The sequence below is a fragment of the Gouania willdenowi genome, chromosome 20 (genome assembly GCF_900634775.1).
Source record: "Gouania willdenowi chromosome 20, fGouWil2.1, whole genome shotgun sequence".
Lineage (NCBI taxonomy): Eukaryota > Metazoa > Chordata > Actinopteri > Blenniiformes > Gobiesocidae > Gouania > Gouania willdenowi.
The window spans coordinates 20961049-20980580 of NC_041063.1; the positions used below are offsets into that span (position 1 = coordinate 20961049).

At 38.3% G+C, this 19532-nt stretch overlaps 1 protein-coding gene across 1 annotated transcript in view; it reads left to right on the forward strand.

The window, feature by feature from the left end:
* LOC114454357 (collagen alpha-1(XVIII) chain-like) overlaps window positions 1-19532 on the forward strand; it is a 57513-nt gene that overhangs the window by 13283 nt on the left and 24698 nt on the right. The gene's annotated exons all lie outside the window — the stretch shown is intronic.

Genomic DNA, 19532 nt, shown 5'->3' on the forward strand with positions numbered 1-19532 from the left:
ATAAAACATCCAAAGGAAACACCCACTTTGGGAAGGTTTTAGTGTTTTTTACGATTCTCTTACATAAAATTAAATTTTTCCATCTGTTCCTTCGACCTCTGTCTTTTCGTCTTTGTACACTTGACATAATGTACACAAAGGCAGTCTTTTACAGTGTAATATACACATACTGAGAATATGGTGTGTAAAAACATGCTAAAAGCTACTAACCTTGACAGTAAAAGCAAAGGTGATGTTTCCGTTTGGCAGAGGATTAGCCGGAGCGGAGAAGTCCCAGGGTTGAGGGCACTTAGGGAGTTGACCCGTGACAGTGCAGATTGAGAGTTAGTGCCCTCTTGGGGTTAGAACACTGGGCCTCTCAACTTTGTTATTTTACGCTCATATTTTACACACAAATGTGTTAAACTCTCTCAGAGGGCCTGCTTTCCGAATGCAAATTTAATGAGCACAAGAATCGTACAATTCTGCCCACTATGGCCCTTTACTGGGTGAATATAAGCTGACAAACCTACCTTTCCTTCCCACTGCTTTTTGTCAACTTCGCATTTCTTTGTATATTTGAGTTCCAGTCACATACACCCACTTTGAAAAATTCTCTCTCCTACCCTCAACTACATTGTAGCTAATAGCAGCAGGCATTCTCCAGGAACTCTTGGGGAGTGGTGGCCTAGTGGTTAAGGACGCTGGGCTTGTAATCGGAGGGTTGCCGGTTCAAGCCTCACCGGGGCCGTCACTGTGGGATATTGAGCAAGTCCCTTAACCCCGAACTGCTCCCCAGGCGCCGCAAAATGGCTGCCGACTGCTCCTCAGGGATGGGTTAAGTGCAGAAGACAAATTCCAATAATGTACTAACATTACATGGCCAATTAAAGGCGAAAGCCCGATTTAATCTTTAATCTTAATCTAATGAACTTGATCTGCTCTTGACCTGAGTTATGATGCTAACAACTGCTGAATGTTCCGTGTTGATATGGGACACTCAGGTCAATGATTCAGGTCATTCCGCCACACAGTGAGGGAACGTGGATGGAACAGTTTTGGTGTGAAAGAGTTTCACCAAAGTCAAATAATGGTTTTAGTGTCAATCTGATACAACGTCTGAGAGTTTAACTGTGTGGTTGAGCAAACATTAACACATTATTTCAAATGGGGATGTCCCAATGACAATATTTAACTCCTGATTCAAGAGTTAAATGTTTAATGGCAATCTAGAGACTTCAATCAACCGTTATGTTTTTGGATTGTGAGAGGAAGCCGGAGTACCATCAAGCACGGGGAGAACATGCAAAGTCCACACAGAAAGGCCTAAATGTCCACCCCAGGGCTTGAACCCTGGACCTCCTTGCTGTGAGGCAGACTAAGCCACATGCGCCCACTTTGAAGCAAATACATTGGATTTCAGGAAGTTTAATAGTAAACAGAAGTCATCTACACAGGGAAAGACAATGAAACGGAAACTAAACAAAAAGTGTAAACATACCCGTTTAGAGTAAATCCTGAAACGGAATTGGGGAATTTTTGAAATGGGAGAAAGGAGTCTATGAGTAACGTGTCCTTTGGAAAAGACTTTTCTTTGAGCTTCATCAACACAAACTCAGAAAATGCTCAGATGATCTCAACATTTTATCAGATTGGAACATTTCTCTGCCTTTTTCCTGATCAGAAGGACATTTTACGAGCACAGTGTGCTCGTAAAATGTCGATTTGGAGTCTAAACAGACTCCAGATCGTACAAAATGCTGCTGCCAGACTTTTGACCGGTGCTCCCAGATCCCCCAAGATCCCACATTACCCCCATTCTTTCTACTCTGCACTGCTTCCAGTCAAGTTTCGCATAGAGTATAAAATCTTAGTTCTTACTTTCTGAGCGTTACATGGCCACGCCCCTCAATATATCTCGGACTTGTTGTGCCCCTACACTTCAGGGCGCAGCCTTCAGTCTTCAGGTCAGGGTCTCCTAAAGATCCCAAAAACAAAATTTAAAACCCGAGGAGACCTGGCGTTCCAGGCTGTGGCCCCCAGACTCTGGAATAACCTGCACCAGTCTCTCAAGGAGCTCAACTAAGAAACTGTTGAAGCTTTTAGTTAACTGGATTAAAAAAAAAAAACATTATCCTTTTAATGATGTTCCTCCTATGATGTATATGCACCCATGTTTTATCATTATATTATGATGTTGCACTTGTATGTATTTATCCACAGCTCTGTACAGCACGTTGTGATTTTATCTGCAAAAAGCGCTTTATAAATCAATTACTTACTTACTTACCTACATGTAACTTTTGTCTTTTAACACTGTGAAAATGAAAATAAAGCAATATGAGCACTTGGCACAGAGGTTCCCTAGATCACTGTGGGTCCACTTTCACTGACCCAGACTGTCAACAAAGACAGTCCACTGATGCTGCCTAATGCAGGACTATCAGGTCAAGAACTGGAGCCGTGGATTGGACCAAGACTCGTCTTTCAAACTGCTCTAAACGACTCACACTGCAGAGCCAAAGCAGATGGTATCACTCAGCCTCTCTCTGTAGAAACAGTTTGGATAAACTACATCAGTATCTCCTATGTGATGAATACAAACAAGCTGAGCCTTCGCCTGACTGCAGAGCTTTGCCATTTAATGCTGGAAAAAGAGGATCCCTAGAGGTTCCTTTACGGCTCTTGTGCTGATATGGATGCAGATCAAAAGGTAGCAGGACCTCATTGAGGGCAAACATTCATTCGGCATTTGTTGATCTCAGGTTCTATTCCTTCTTACGGACTCTGTGAAATGTTTTCATTTTTTTTTTTTTCCCCTCATCTAAGCGAAGCCAACACAAACTAAACTGGTGCCAAGCTGCTGAGATGATTAAGTGGGAAAGAGGTGTTTTACTCTACTTCAGTGAGGCTTCCTCCATCTGATGAGTGTCATTGACTTCTCATTCTTCTGCTGCTCGGTCATCACACCCAGAACCTCCATTCCTCATAGTTTTTCATCATTGGAATAAAAAAGAGACGTCTCTGCATAGAGGGCTGGACACTGTGATGGCAATCTGCCAAAAACGGAAAAAAAGAGAGATGCTATGTTTTTTTAGCTAGCCAATCATTTTGCTGACACTTTGGTCAGACTTTAGTTTCTACAGCTGCTCAAACATTGCCTGTAGTCAGCCGGAACAACATGCAGTTTTCAGGAAGTCCAGTGACACTTCAACACTGGATATCCACTGTAACCATGTTCTTACTGAGGATGACCATCTGACCATCTATGCGGTTTTACCCGGTTATGTCCTCTTTTTACCATCCGGCCAGATTTAAAAAACCCAGAATCAACAGTTAATTTAAGACTGTAATTCCACTAATGTTTACTGCATTTGAGAAATTGCATCAGTTTCTGAAAGTTACTAAGTATCATGTCTGTACGGTAATTTTACGTAGACGTGACAGAATTGTTAAAGTTGGCGCTTTGTTTTGACAAAATTCTCAGGCACGTAGCAGAGAGAAGAGAAAGACTTAAGTCAAAGATGGATTGAAAGAGACCAAATACCTGTGGATTTAATGAGCATTTTTTAGCAGGAAGACCTTCCTGTATGAAAAACCTCCATGGAGGTTCAGAGAGTGGTTCAGAGAGATGGAGCCACTGGGAAAAACTTAGAACGTAGGAAGCTAAGGGTAAAATAAGTTCAATATCTGGATGAATAAATGTTGTTCTGCTTTTCTGTAGTTAGTGTTTATATGTGTACATTGTTTTTTTCATGCTCTAGAAACCTTATAGACAATAACAACTTATTTATCGACGATATTATATTTTGCCGTTAATAGGTAGATCCAAGGAAACGAGTATTTTTTGAGTATCAAAATATGGTCACCCTAGTTTACCTGAAGATGAAGCAAGTGCCTTTGAAACAGTCTGAAAGGTTACCTTAAATGATTCACAAAAAACTTATTGAAAAATTGATGATTTTAATAGACAACTGTTAGAAACTTAGTAAATCAGAACCAAGACCCTATTATCAGGTTTCAGTAGTTTTACTGCTCTCAGCTGACTCATAGGAGTTTGTAGCTGCATTCATTCTTCTCTGGTATCTCATTTATTTTTCAATTTTGTTTGGACATGGATGATCAAGTTTTATTGTGTGTTCTAGTGATTTCTAAGGTGAGGATGCCATCATTGATGCATGGACTGCTGTGAGGCTGCTTTCATGTTGGGAATGGACGGAAACAAGCTAACAATTTGAACTCTTTGGTTTGGCTTGGTTTGCTTTCACGATGCACTTTGGGAATTGCTCCAAACTGACAGTAAAACCTGGTCAGTTAGTGCTGGTTTTTGATGCTGTAACTCAAATCTTCAGCAGTAGAGTGAACAAGCAAAGGTAAAGCAAGTCAATAGCTGGGTTTCCATTACAGATTTTCACAAAAAAAAAAAAGCGATGTCGACAAAGTATAATTGCGCTTTGAACGAACGTTGTTTTGGGCAGGCGTCTCATAACTCCCGTGAAATCTCATTCCGTGAGACTTTGTTGCAGGAAGACGGACGCTCAGAACCTCTTCATAACACTCCGTATTCCTTTGTTGTGGCAGTCAATTTTAAAGTATAATGCTATAATGTCCCAGTCTCCTCTTCTGTTTACACGTGCCGTGTCATGTTTTCTCAGAGAGTAGTCATGTGACCAGGTACGTCACGTTCTGTGACGTACATTTGTAGAAAGTGTTTCTATAGCGCTTTTGCGACACATTTCAATATTGAAACGTCTGAAATTCCTCCCTATGAAATCTAAAAAACATTTTTGCGATATTTGAGTGTTTTTTTAAAATTCAGGTGTTTTCATTTGTTTTTATTGCACTATTTAGATTTTGCGCATTTCTTAGGATTATGGAAATGTCGCTACTCTCTCACATCACCATATTAACCGTTTTCCACTTTTTCTACATCAGAGCAGTGAAATGAGATGAGTTTTTGCAATCGCTCAGAAACCGGCGTTTTCATCTGAAGTAGTCGGCATTTTTGATGCACTCCCAGTCCAGCTGTGTGATCACACAGGAACAAATGAAACAAACTTTCCAAAGAAACAAATCTACGCGCAGTTGAAGAGTGCCAGATTTTGTGACCTTTTTAGAATTGTTACATTTGATCGCCCGTCCATACAAAATAACCATGAATATTGGAAAAATCTCCTCCATGTGTTTTTCAGGGACCCAGATAATCATTGACGTCGTGTCATTCATGTTTTCTAAAGAGAGCTTCACTTCAGAAGCTTTGACCACAAATGTAAGGACAAATATGTTAAATATTTCACTTCACAAAGAGGATTCTGTTCTTCTGCCAGGCTGTAAAGATGGTGCCTCCCCTTGAAATGAGAGATAAGACATTTTCGAGGATGTGCAGGCACATGTGTGTGCATGTGTGTGTGTTTCAGGCGCTCAGAAAGGACCCTTATCAGTGGCCTGGCTCCTGTCCACTCTCTGGGCTTATATGAACAGAGTGATCCGCTTTGAATGACTCACAGCTGCTTTGAATGAGCAGTTGTTCTATGAGGAAGCAGCTTGTTTGTTTTTCCTCTTAATACAAACAGGATATGAGTGGTGAGGTGATGTATGGAGGGTCTCTACTTTAAGGCTCAGATCTGGTGAAATTGACAGGCCGACGTGCTCGCTCTCTTGACCTTTGTGCTTGTGGTTGATGCGCTCACACTGTTTGCATTACAAGGTCATTAAACACACTTTAACCATGGCCTAGTGAGACCTTTTAACCCTAAGTGAAAGTAGCTGTCTTGTGATGGAAATTAACAGCTATAATTATGTCAGAGTTAGCTAGCCTCCGCCAGTTTGACGACTGTGTGAATAAGTGAAGATTTCTAGAGTTATTTTATTTTATTGTGAGAATTCTGTAGAGCAATCCTGCTATGTCATGGTATTTCTGTAAGTTTAATACTTTGAGTTGTTCTGCATCAATTTTCAGCAAGTAGCTCACGTGAAAGTGCCCATGCATATTTATTTATGTTATTCTACTTTGTTATATTTTATTTGTTTTATTTATTAATAACTTTGTGTTTTATTTGATTTTTTTTATTTATTTATTTTTATCTAGGTGTATTGTAATTTTTTTCTTCATTTAATTTATTGTATTATTTTTCCCTTCATTCATTTTTTTGTTTTGATTTATTAAAATCCAAATTAGTTGTTTGTCTTTGTTTGACAATTTATACTTTTTTAAATTTTCCCTGTAGATGCAGCTTAACCAATTTTATTTTATTTTTATATATTTATTTCTCCTAAATTTCTTTTATATTTTCTATTTGTTCATTTACTTTGGTTTTTATACCTATTTTATCCCCTGTATGAAATATTTAAAATTATTATATTGCTTAATCTGTTTATTATTTTATTTTAAACATTTTTTTCTGTTTTTTTATTGTATTCATTTAGTTTTTTTAATAATACTTTTGCTCTTTATTGCATTTTTAGTATATTTATAGTAAGTATATTTTCTATTTTCTATTTCTATTCAAATAACTATATAATTTTTTCTTTTCCATTTTCCCAAACTTTTTTCTTAAAGTTAGAATTCATAAAAATGCATGAAACAAAAATCCAGTTTCCCGTGTTGACTTTATTCAGAAGATCCACAGGCTGATTAAAGGTCAATCAGCCTCAGAAAGAAACAGAAAGCTCTGCTCTCTGAGATGAACGTTGGATGAAACACAAGAATGCAGGAGGCTTTGCTCACAGCTCTGAGCCTCTCGTCCTGATTCAGACCTCACTTTACCTGTCACACATAAAGCTCACAGTGTGTGTTTTCATGAGCAGTGCACGCGCACACACACACACACATACACAGATAGTGTGCAGCATTTTTTCAAAGCTTCACTGAGCAAACGTGGTAATGGTTTCATTGTTGCAGCCTGACTTTTCAGCAGGTTTCTCTTCCTGAACGTCCCCACAGGCTCAAATCATTTCCACAACAGACGGAGGGGGGAGGGGGGTAAGGTGACCTCTGAGATTAAAGTGCAAAACGAGTCTCCCCCACTATTAGCTATTACCAGTTTAATCTAATTCCTTATTGCTGAGTAATGTGATTAAATAGCACTGTCAGCACTCTGATTCTGAACAAGTTAAACTGCAGCATTTATTCTAATGGTTCAGTTTTAATCTACGGCACATTCTTACCAGGTTCACTCCTTTATTCATTTCCCCAGAAAGCTTCATTTGACTCTGTGTGAACAACTAACCAAACTCGAGCGCAGATCACAGAAGCCGATTAAAACTGACCCCCAATTTCCACTGGATACATGATTGCTCCGTATCTGCTGCGTCACAGCAACGGAGCTGATACGTTTTCATTAAAGTCAATGTGTCAATTTCCACCGCATGCGTATCTGCTCCAGCTCAGCTGGGTAACTCTGCAACAGATACGCAGTCCTTCTATTTCTGCTTCTATGCCGAAGCAATGCTGCATAAATTCAGCAAAGATAAGCTTGCGCAGGACAGGAAGTAGTGCACAGACAGAATGAAATATCCAATTTATTTTCAAAATAAAATACCCCTTGTTCAGGGAGGATCGTATTCCCATCCATTTTTCAACCCACTTACTGCTTTTCAGGGTGGCGGGGGTCTACTGGTGCCTATCTCCAGCTTTCTTCATGCGCTTCGTGGGGCTACACCCTGGAAAGAAGAACTTTGAACATTTAACCTTGAGTTGATACTCGCCATTTATCAAATGATTCATTTTTGCAGCTGATTACTCATATATAAAACATCTTGTACCTGAAATCTAGACCTTTAAACCATATTTTTATGCAGTACATTATTGAGGTCGAAAGCTGAGTTGTTTTTAGTGCTGTCTTAATAGAACTGTAGTTTGATACCAGCATCAATATGTCTCAATGATGCTCTTGTCATTTACTTTTTATGTTCAATATTTTGCTGCTGGGTTTATTAAATCTGACTCATCATTGTAAACTGAATCAGTGACTGTGCAGAAATCCCTTCCAGGAGCTTCTTTGCTTTCCACTTTGGCACCGTGAAGCGACGGGAGTGCATTTCACCTCCTCCTGCACTGCTGGCTGCACGGAAGCATTTCTTCTTGGATCACCGACTGTTGAACTGGAACTGGAAGAGTTTCACTTGGAGAGCAAAATAAAGAGACGTGTGTGTGTGTGTGTTTGGGTCGCAAACAGACAAACAGTCTTTGCGTCTGATGAGGGATGATTCTTTGTAAAAGTACTGGAGCAACAGAGGCAGAGAAACTTCCTAATGTGAAGGAAAGCTGATAGCCACGAGGTCAAATCGGCCTTAATACCAAATCGTTAATGGTCAGAAATGAGTTTATCATATTTCCATATTTGAACTTTCAGCTGTCAAAACATTTGATGAGTGCTAATTCACGTGTTCTATCCATAAAATTAATCTATACACTGGAATAACAAATCTACGCACTCAAAAAGGTCAAATCCAAGGACTTGATGTCAGTAGTTTACTTTATAGAGCAATATAGAAGAGTAAAGATAAGAAATATTTCATAAAAGCCACAAAGCTGCAGTTCTATTAGTTGTGACTTATGGCCTTATTCCTGTACAAATCTTTTTCACATTATCTCAGGGCACGAGGATGTGTTTTACTCCTGCTTAAATGCAGTATTTGTGTTGTTGTGTTGGTCAGTAAATCACTTTTTGTTTTTGCACTTTTCATACATAGGAAAAAAATGCTTCCTCCCACCGTTGCTTTGGATTGCTTGTCTTTTCTAGAGCTGTGGAATTACTGGAATGATGTAAAAACCAAGATGCAAAAAAGACTATATCCCAAACCCATCAGCAAAAAAATGAAGACAGTTTATATTGACGCAAATGAGCAACAGTGACTCATTAAATGCATCAGCCTGCAAAGGGCTTTGGAAGTTTAGCTGCAGGATAACGCTATTGTTATGAGGATGATAATTATAATTTTTTTTGTCACTAAAAAACAAAAAAACAACCATGAAATATAAGCATAATAAGAAAAAAATATTGTGGCCTTGATTTGAAACCTTGATTTTAAATAACCTCAAAAATGTTTGTGACCAAAGCCACGTTCTGCTATTTTTCCATTCAACTTGTCATTTCCTCTCTGAGGGATCATTGAAGATCTGGCTACTGTGGAATTTCCCAGAAAACATTTCTTGTTTGGGATTGGTTTCCTTTTACTCAGGGAGCTAATTGCTTTTTATTTATTTGGTTTTCATTTTTGCTGCTCTTAACTGATGCCTGGACAGCTAAACCTTTAGGATTATCATTCAGTCGCCTCGTAGCACAGACACTAATTTGGCACATCGAGGTATTTACGTTTATATTAGATATTAGATACTAAAAATGTTCGATATTTGCAGATAGATGATATTGTTCAGCACTAATCTCTCAACGACCGCTTCAGGGTCTCATAAGGAGCGATGCACAGTCTCCAGTTCATTGGTAGAAACTGTTGTTTTGTTGATCTTTCAAGGAACGCCGACACTTTCACAGATAAACATTCTTTTCTTTGCTTCTAAGAGATCGATGGGAGACCTGGTCGCTCAATGGTCTTTGTTCTATGTAAAGAAGGCATGGCAACCGATGCTATCTGATACTACTATTATTATATGTCGGCTAATATTATCACCCATCTTTAGTTAAAGCTGCAGTAGAGACTTTATCTTTTGTTAAGGGAGAGTTTTATGAAGTTTTAAAGACATGAAAGCATGTATCACTTGCTACTGTGAGAACAGTAACTAGAGGTGATCCCAGCAAATCAGACATACTCCACGTCCACATTGTAAATAAATTGGGTTGTTCTCTCCACTTTGGATATGATTCTCTTAGTTTTACAAGTAATTTATCCCATCTGTTATCACCCTCCCTTTGACTCAGTATGTTGGGCAGACTGCGCCTTTAAACTGTTGCTTCACCACGTCGATTTTCCTTTTTCCTCTTGCTTTGCCGTGTAACCACTGTACCTAATGCTGGGTTGGGGACTTCTGCTGGAACTTCCACCATTATACTTCCTATAAGTTTTACAGGAATGCCCTTGACTTGAGTCAAGCAGCCAATAGTAATGCCTAAAACAGCTCATGGAGCGCTCTGTTTGAAGAAAGATTTCTGATTGGCTGAAATCCAGGGTCACGCTCCTGGTTTTCTGAAGTCTAAATATAAAGCCAAGAGAAGGAGCAGAGATTCACTGCCCACTCATAACACTTTGAACTACAATATGCTCAAATATCATAATTATGGATTTTTGACCAAATAATGCCAAAAAACAACTGACATTCTGCAGCTTTAACACATGCCTGTAGTTGTTTAAATCAGGGCTATTTAATTCATAAATGTACTGCCAATGAATGCATAGCATCATCATCATATAATCATGTTACTTTTCTCCAGAGGAACCGTCATAGAGAACCAGCTGCTGTTTTACGTCAAGTGAGAAATCCTATTTAACCAAACGTGGCATTGCCACAGTGTGTTGTCATTCCTTTGTGTCATCTGGTACATCTTACAGCTGTTTACACTTGATCCGACAATCAGCTGCACTGCTGTGTGTCTGTTGGAGTTTGAGTTCATTGGGGAAAGCGTCCCTTGGGCCAAGAGTTTTTCAGTAAAGAACATATTATGGCTATCAGGTTGTCTTTAGCTTAGGTTTATAATAAATCACAGAGATCTCTTTAAATCCTTTGCCCTCAGGCTTGACTTAAAGGACAACATCCTCCTATGCTTGTGCTGCACACGGTTACTTCCCACTGTGGAAACCTCACACGCTCGCTCCAGATCTATGTTTATGTTTCAGAGTGAATGAAGGAGTTCTTTGTAAGCAGCCGCCTTGGAGCACATGCTGCATATGTATATTAGTGGTATATTTTATGAATGTTCATCACAAACTAGCCTCTTGAGCAGAGAAGTGACCTCAGACATGGAGAGAAAACTTAAATTCCAATCTCTATCAAAAGATCATGTATAATGAGTTCTTCTTCACTGGTTGGCAGTGACGCACTGTGGGTGCTTTGTCTGATTAACTGTATTTGATGTAGGCTGTATCTGTACAGGGTTGACCGCCATCTGCTGTCAGCACATTTCTAGTGGTGTTTTCCTGCTGGGAATCACTAGAATGTGATGATTCTCACAGGCATTATCCCTCCCAACAGATAAACATTCACACCCTTTTAACCAGTTACGAGCCATTTTTTTCTTTGTCGTCCTACAGATTAGTGTTGGAGACCGGTAACAAGACCACATTTTGAAGGGCTTGGTTTTGTCTCGGACTCGAGGGCATTTTTTTCTGTCTTGTCTCGGTCTGGGACTGGCTGGACCTGGGGTTTTCTGTCAAGACCATTTTCATTAATGTGATTATAAGGAGAAGCACTGTGATGTGTTCCTGATTGATTATTGTTGTAATTTGACTTCAGATATTTGATGTTAGCATTAGCTCATTGATTGGAAATCTTTTCCAATGCTTTATGTCTCAGACATCTGCAAACACTGGGACATCAGTCCATCTTATTTCTAGTCAGAAATTCCTGCGAACACTGGAAAAATAAACATCCAATTTTCACATATTTTAAATAATTATGGACTTATCAGTGGCTTTTAAAAACATACAAGGAGTTATTTTATTGTGGGAATTTGGTTGCAAAAATGTCTCAAGATTTGAGATTTTTGCATGTTGTGCTTTGAAGGAGTTGCAGAGTTCTTGAGTACAACCCTACTACAAATACTGGTTTTTTTTTACCGACAGCAGATACACATAATTAATGACTTCATCATAATCACTCCTCTTTATTTCTGCCCTCAGGAGTCAGAATGCTTAGGAAAGTACTTTAGAGATTGTTGGGTTTTTTTCGCACACAATGTCGAGCTGAGCAAGGGTCGCATCAGCAGGTTTTGGAATCAGCACACACTGTAATGTGTAATGTTAGTTAAATTAAAAGTGTGAGTTTTAAAGGTACATTTTCTTTCTGACATCAGCATGAAATTAAACGTTAAGAATAGCAGAAACTTCGCACTAAACACCCAATCTTCACCACGACCATGTGATCTCCCCTGGTATTGCCCAGCGAGTGTTATTTTTGATCTTTCAGTGAAATGTTAAATGGACTTCAGTAGACCTTTGTGTCACACACTGGCAGAGATTTACGGTCAGTGTTGTTACTAGGGATGTCCCGATACAACGATATGATATCGATATTCCAGCCTTGCGTATCGGCCGATACCGATATTGATCCGATATCAGCATGAATCATACACACTTTTTTTTTCCGAATTTTTTTTTCTCTCTCTCTTTTCTTTAATAAAAATACTTATTTTGTAGTGAGGAATGTTTAAAAAAAAAAAACAAGCCTTGATAAAGTGATGTTACTCAGAGAACTCAGCAGTTACATACATTTTAACCTTCAATATAATATATACAGTATTCTACAATTGACTAAAATAAATAAAAAATGAAATAAAAAAGAAAAAAAATTGGAATATGCGGAAATTTGAATCCGATATTCATTTTCAGGCTAATAGCGGATATCCAGTATTGGTATAGCTACATGGTTCAAATAATCTGCATTTCTGACTCATTTTGTTTATGTTTGTTGTTAATTTAGGAGTTTTAGGAGGCATTTTGTGTATTTTTATTGCCGTTTTGTAAAATTTTTTGTCACTTTGTGTGTTTTGTATATTTTTGTGTATATATTGTACCATCATTTTCTGTAATTTTGTGTTTCATAGTCATTTTGTGTATTTTTGAAGTCATTTTGTGCATTCACTTTGGAAGCCACACAAAATTATTCCGAGAGCCACATGTGGCCCATGAGCCGCCAGTTGTCCATTTCTATTCCATTATTCAATTGTAACTGATTTCTATGAACTTACCGTTTTTCCATTATTTTTACGTTATTCGTCGTCAGTCTTGCACAAGGATGTCAAAGATCAAATAAGACATTTTTTCACACAGACAGAAAAATGGACAACGTGCCAACACATTATTGGTTCAGTTACTGTGTGAAGCATTGCTCAAAGGTTTGCGTTTTTTCCTCACGTGTGAAGAAAGATTGCTGGAACACATTTGGACTGTGATGTTCCTTGTGATTGAATTGAAGTGATGGTAAGATTAGACTTGCCCGGCCTTTATCAGATGAGACAGTTCATTACAACTGGCTGTGGGCTGACTGACAACTGAGCCACTGTAATAACTTCACATTTGATTCACACAAATACAGTATCCCCCCACCCACCCTTTTAAACTTTCCCTAATATTATTTTGTTTCCTTTTCATCTGCTTTTCTTAAATAGATTCCATTACTGCATATTAAACTTCCAAAAATTGTCCCAAACATGCTTAATGTGGTTGGCTGAAATAAAAAATATTGTTGAGATACCCAAAACAATAGGTGAGGGTTTAGTCTTTGTCATTTGTAGAGGTGAAGCCCATCATTCTGGAAAAATGATGTATCATGACATTTTTCAGCGGGATTCACGAGAGATTTGTTGTTCCTTTCATTGAGACGCATTTAACCACTTGTTTACAGGAAAAAATACTATTAAAGACTTGAAATTGTCGTCTTCCAGGACTCTCAATGAGACTATCCTTGTTGAATAAAGTTTTAAAGCAAAAATGCCATTTCAGGAAGCGAGTTTTGTGATTTTCATTGTTATCCGTAATCATGGAAAATTTGACATCGTACATGACTTGAAAGAAAGATGTTTTTTCTGGGGAAATTCAGAGAGTGATGGGCTATAGAGCTTCATCTATCAAGGAGGAGCTGGGAGTAGAGCTGCCTCACATCTGCACTGAGGAGGTTTGGAAATAAGATACTGTAATATATCCCAGCTATTTAAGGAATGACGATTGATGATCAAGAACAAAAAAAGGCAACATCGAGCAGGGGCCACAAAAATGTGGTTGTCTGATCAGAGGATCACATCAGCATTCAAAATAATGACCAACATTATTATTATCTTTTTTGTATGTTTTGGTTGTTCTTTTGTGTGTTTTTACAGTAGTTTTGTGTGTCTTTACTGTCATTGTGTTTTTGTTGACATTTTGTGTAGTTATCTAATTTTTTTGTATTTTTGTTTTCATTTTGTGTGTGTTTCTTGTTTAGGTGTTTTTTGTATGTTTTGGTTGTTCTTTTGTGTGTTTTTACAGTAGTTTTGTGTGTCTTTACTGTCATTGTGTGTTTTTGTTGACATTTTGTGTAGTTATCTAATTTTTTTGTATTTTTGTTTATATTTTGTGTGTGTTTCTTGTTTAGGTGTTTTTGGCATCAATTGGCTCGCCCTAATTTTGTGTTTTGTATGTTTTTTCTGTCATTTTGAGTGTTTTTACTGTATTTTTTGGTCTTCTCTTGTTTGTGTGTTGTTGTCGTTTTTGTGTGTTTTTGGGGAGTCATGTTTTTCTCTCATTTTTGTCTTTTTATTGTCTTACGCTTCTGTGTCATTTTAAAATTATTTCTCTTGTTTTTGTGTCATTTACAGTCATCCTGCGTATTTTAGAGTCAGTTTGTGCATTTACTGTTGGGTGCCGTACAAAATTAGATTGAGGACGCATGTGGCCCCCAGGCCACCAGTTGCCTATGCCTGATCTAGAAGATTGCACAAGAATTTCCTTGTCCTCAGGATTCCCAGGATTGCGGCCTGTGGTGCAAATACATACGAGGATGGATGCTTCAAAACATCTTTCTTTTCCCAAGAAAAGTAAAATGAGTCATGTCAATGTCTTCTTTTACACCTCTTAATACTCCTTGAAGTTAGGACCTTGAGAAGAAATCACTGAAATAAATCACTCCCAAGTTCACACTCTGCTTCACTTTTGAAGTTTTCTGGGTCAAGATGTGATCCTTCATACAGTCTGTTGTCTATGAAGCAAAGTTCCATTTAGTGCCAATAAAGTTGGATTTCCTGCTCACATTTTTGGTGTCGAGATGTTGCTCAATTGTGGACAAACCCCTCATTTGGATGCATTAGGAGAAGCAGCGGCTCTAATCTACGTTTCCATGGTTATCACATCATTCCAGCTGTTGAGCTGCTAAACCAGCTAAGAAACATCTGCGGTGATGTCACTCTTGGCCAAAAGTTGGAGCAGGGTGGGCGGGTTGTGGGAATTCTGGAGGAAAAAACTCCAATCTGGCAACACTTCACCACTGACAGCCAAGAGACAATTGAGAGTTTGTGACTTCAGGCAAATCTGCCAGAAAGGGAGTCACCAAGTGCCGAGTCCAAGATATTTCACTGATGTTTGTTGGTTGGAATCGGAAGTAGGTCAAAAAGTACTTGGACTTTTTCCCCCACATATTTTGGCTAGCTGTAATTTGATCAAATTTTACAATTTGGACACATCAGCAGATCATCATACTAAAACAGAGACACGAAGACTTACATTTACAACTGTAACTGATTTGAAAAAAAATAGGATTATTTGGTGCTAATAAAGCTTACCCAAAAACCCTTTTTTTACTTGGACCAATAATACAATGGCATAAAGTACAATGAAATGTCATTTTGTTTTAATAAAAACAGACCAAAAATACTCCCTACGCCTAAATCTAATTGATCTTGTTTAGTTTTTTGGAAGAAGAGAAAAGTTCATGTAAAATGATGTTCCAATATACAGTAGTTAGCATGTTGAAGCTAACATGGCTTCATAGAGTGATATCAAACTTACTGCCTAGTTTTAAACCAAAGACACAATCTAAGCAATTTAGCGCCTTTGGCAAGACTTAGGGGGGGCTCCTTGTAATAAATTCCACTGCCATTTTAAATAGAAAGTGTCTATTTGTACGGTTGCTGTACGGACAAGCCCTTGTGCTATTATATAATATATATATATATATATAAGTACATAGCATCTTCGGTTTAGGTTTAGAGTTAGGGTTAGGTTATAACCCAATATCGCAACAATTTTTAGGGTTAGGGTGAGGTTTAGTCTTAGTCACGTGACTTAAACTGGCCAATGACTGACCTATCACGTGACCTAAACTGGTCAAATAGGGGTGCTGCGTATGAATAGAATGTTGATATATTGATACGGCAATTGTACGGACAGCCACTGCCTTTTAAATATCCTCACACAAGAACCTAAATAACTTTCTTTGGCCATTTTCTATTTTTATTTTTTAGAAATCAAAAAACCGAATCAAAATATTTATCAATAAACAATGCAAAGAAAATATATTTCTATTTATTTATTTAACCAGGAAGACCTGGCCAAGATGGGTATAGAAGTACACAATTTGTTACTATAGTAAAAAAAAATGCATGGTCAAACAATAAATAGATTAAATTAGAAAAGCAAGTGCAAGATATGGGGTGCTCTTAGTTTAGATTTAAAAGAGTACACAATGTAAAAAAAAAAAAAAAAAAAAAAAAAAAGGTGAACAAGTGATGGAAAATAAATTGTACGCAAAACAAATAAGGCACTGCACAAAATAATAATAACAATAACAAAAAATAAGGATAAATACACAAACATAACTACATTACAATGTATTTCTTAAGGAGAAACCTGTAGTGGTGCATTTTCCCTCCCTCCAAAGAGCAGGAACTGTCCAATCAATGGGGGTGAGGCAGAGTTTATTATTTTATATTATTTTATTGGCCTTGTTTTTTCACTTACTGTGTTTAAAGTCAGTTTATTGATTGTTTCACTCTGTTGGATTCACTTTACAAAACTCACACGTGCTCAGCAAACTCTGCAGCATGAGTCGGGCTGGTTTTTCTTCCACGCAAACACATTTTTGTGCTAGCTATAGCCATGCTATAACTGGTTACCAATTGTGCAAAGTCTGCACCAAAGACCATACCAGGCAAAATATTAAATTTTTAGCCTCATGTTGAAAGTGTGTTTCAGTGTGTGAGCCAGCTGAATTCTGCTTGAAGGTTTAATAAGATTGTAAAGTGGTTTCCAGCTGCGTATTTCAATAGGGACCCTTAGTTTGAGAAGGTTGCTGTGCAGAAAGCTTCTGGTTAAACTTCCTTATTTTTAATTGCTTCTGTCTGTTGAGGTTTCAATCCAATTATTGCACCGGTGAAGGAGTGTGCCTCTCCTCCATTATTGACCACACACACACACACATGCAGACGTTTGCATAAGCACACACACTTCAGCTTGTTCAAGTTTTAAATGTTTGCTCTTCCCGTTGAAAAAATCCACCACTCTCAAACACAGATGTGCACACGCCACACAGTGAGGGTGATTTACAGGAGCTGTGTGTGTGTGTGTGTATTAGTGCTGCCTAATGCCCTCCACATGGCTTTCATTATGCCCCGCTGCCCCGTACACATTGGAAGAACAGACCATTGTTCCCAGGGTCTTCCCATTAAGCAGAACCAGGTGTGTGATGCCTGCCCGTGCACTGCACTCGTGCATGATGACAGGAGATGGAGAAATGTGCGTCCGACCGCTCTCACAGCCTGGATGAGATGGCTGTGGGTGTTGAATGAAGGAGCTCTCAGGGAAACTTTATGAGGTGAATCTGAGATGTTGTCACTCATTCTTCAACATGAAATGATCTGGAAATCCTCAAGAAACTCTTTTTTATTATTATTATTGCAGCATGGAGCTAAAACTCCTCATCATTTAGGTGTAATAAGATGAATGTTAGCTCCATCCATGCTCTCTGAGCTGTGGAATCCCTTCATTTTTAAAGCCACATTTCACTCCTGACCTAAAGTGGGATTAACTCAGCAGGAGGTCCAGAGGCAGAAATTAGCCTCAGGCTATCGTTTGCCTCCTGCAGCCTGTGAACGCTGTTTGTTGTCATCTTCAATTAGCCTTCAAACACCAAGCTGTGTGTTCACAGCAGCTTGATTTGTGTGTCTCGGCCTGGATGGCTACTTTTTCCAAGCTTGATGAAGGTTCGGCTTTGTTGGCTTTACACGCCTGATTTGATTGTTTATTGTCTTCACTTGTTCATGTGTTGACGTGAGCGAGACACTGAACCTTTAATCGCTACCAAGGGTAGATAAGCACTGTGCATTACAATGTGCATCAATTTACACTTTTCGATTATGCTACTGTTTCATCGTCTTTCCCTATTTCAATGATTTTGATTTTACTGGTTATTAAATTTCAGTAGAGTCAACTGCTGTTATTAATTACGCAAGATTACGACGCAAGAGCTTTAAAGGTCCATATTTACTTGCTTACTTCAGCCACCAGAGCATCAGCTGCAAACTGTTTAAGGGAAAGTAAAGGCCCCTTAGGAGAGCTCTTCCTCTCTGCTTCATTGTCTGCTACCAAACCGCAGAGTTTGAACTGTCACGCCCTGCAAGTAATAGATTATTTTTCAAATCACAACTGTTTTTATCCTCTTTCTGTGGACAAAAAATGGTTACATCAACATTTACCTTTTTCTGATTATTTAGAGCAACCAAAAGCAGTACAACATGGCATTTTGGCTGAAAAAGCTGCTAAATGATCTATAAAGTAGGCTGAATGCTTTACTCAAATAGAAAACAATGGGATGTTTACAGGCAGTGGGGCTGTATGACATCTTCAATCACATGATTTCAAGATGGTGGAACACAGGCTCTAAAATAGTAAGGTAGTCCTATTTTTAATAGTTAATAAAATGAATATGGTAGAAAATAATGTGTTTTTTTAGGCATACAGTAGATCTTCTAATAACCACATTTCAAACAAACAGTGGAGGACCCCTTTAACATATTCATACGCAACACATTTGCCTACCTTTAATTACCAATCGGTTAATAAGTTCAGCTAATACACCATCATCTAACCCTGTCTTTGTACCAGAGCCTTTTCACATTTGAATGCAGTCGTAAAAATCTGAACCGTAGGGTCATCACAACACATTAAAAATACACGACAGATGGAGCTCTGCATTTATATTCAGTCACAGGATGACATGATCACGAGACAAACAGTTACACAAAGTGCAAGATTCTGAGATTATGAATGAGATTAAAAGCTAAATTTGACATTCATCTGTTTGCTACTCTTGCTAGTCGGTGTGGGACAATATACGATAACGGGCACGGGATGATGAGCAAAATTGGACATATTTGTACGTTTGCTACACCTGTTTTTCAGATAAAAAATAATGTATAAATGCGTGACATTGTCCCAAAAACATGCAATGGAAGTATTTCTGTGTCATGTTGGAGCCAGATTTTAAATGAAGAGAGAGAATAAAACCCAGTGCAGATTACTTTTTCTGTTTTTAGAATATTCATTCCATGTTTTCCATCTGTTTTCTGTGATCTGGGAAAAATGGGGCCCGAGGTGAATGTGGCTGACGTAATCAAAGTGTTACATATATCAAAGGTTATTTACCATCTTAATCCGGTTGATCTGTCTCCCAATTGGTTTTTGTTGTTGTTGTTGTTGTTGAATCCATGGATAATGTTTGTTCCAAAACATTGAAGTTTAGGGAATAAACACTTAACATTTGGACAAAATTTCAAAAGTGCCTGTAATGTGATGAAGCCGTCTGCTGGATTTATTTGCAAACTCAAGTCTTTCCTCCTCCCTTGGGATGAGGTTTGACTGTAGGTGGTGGAAGACAAACAGGACTTATCACACATCAGTGAACACATGGGTGA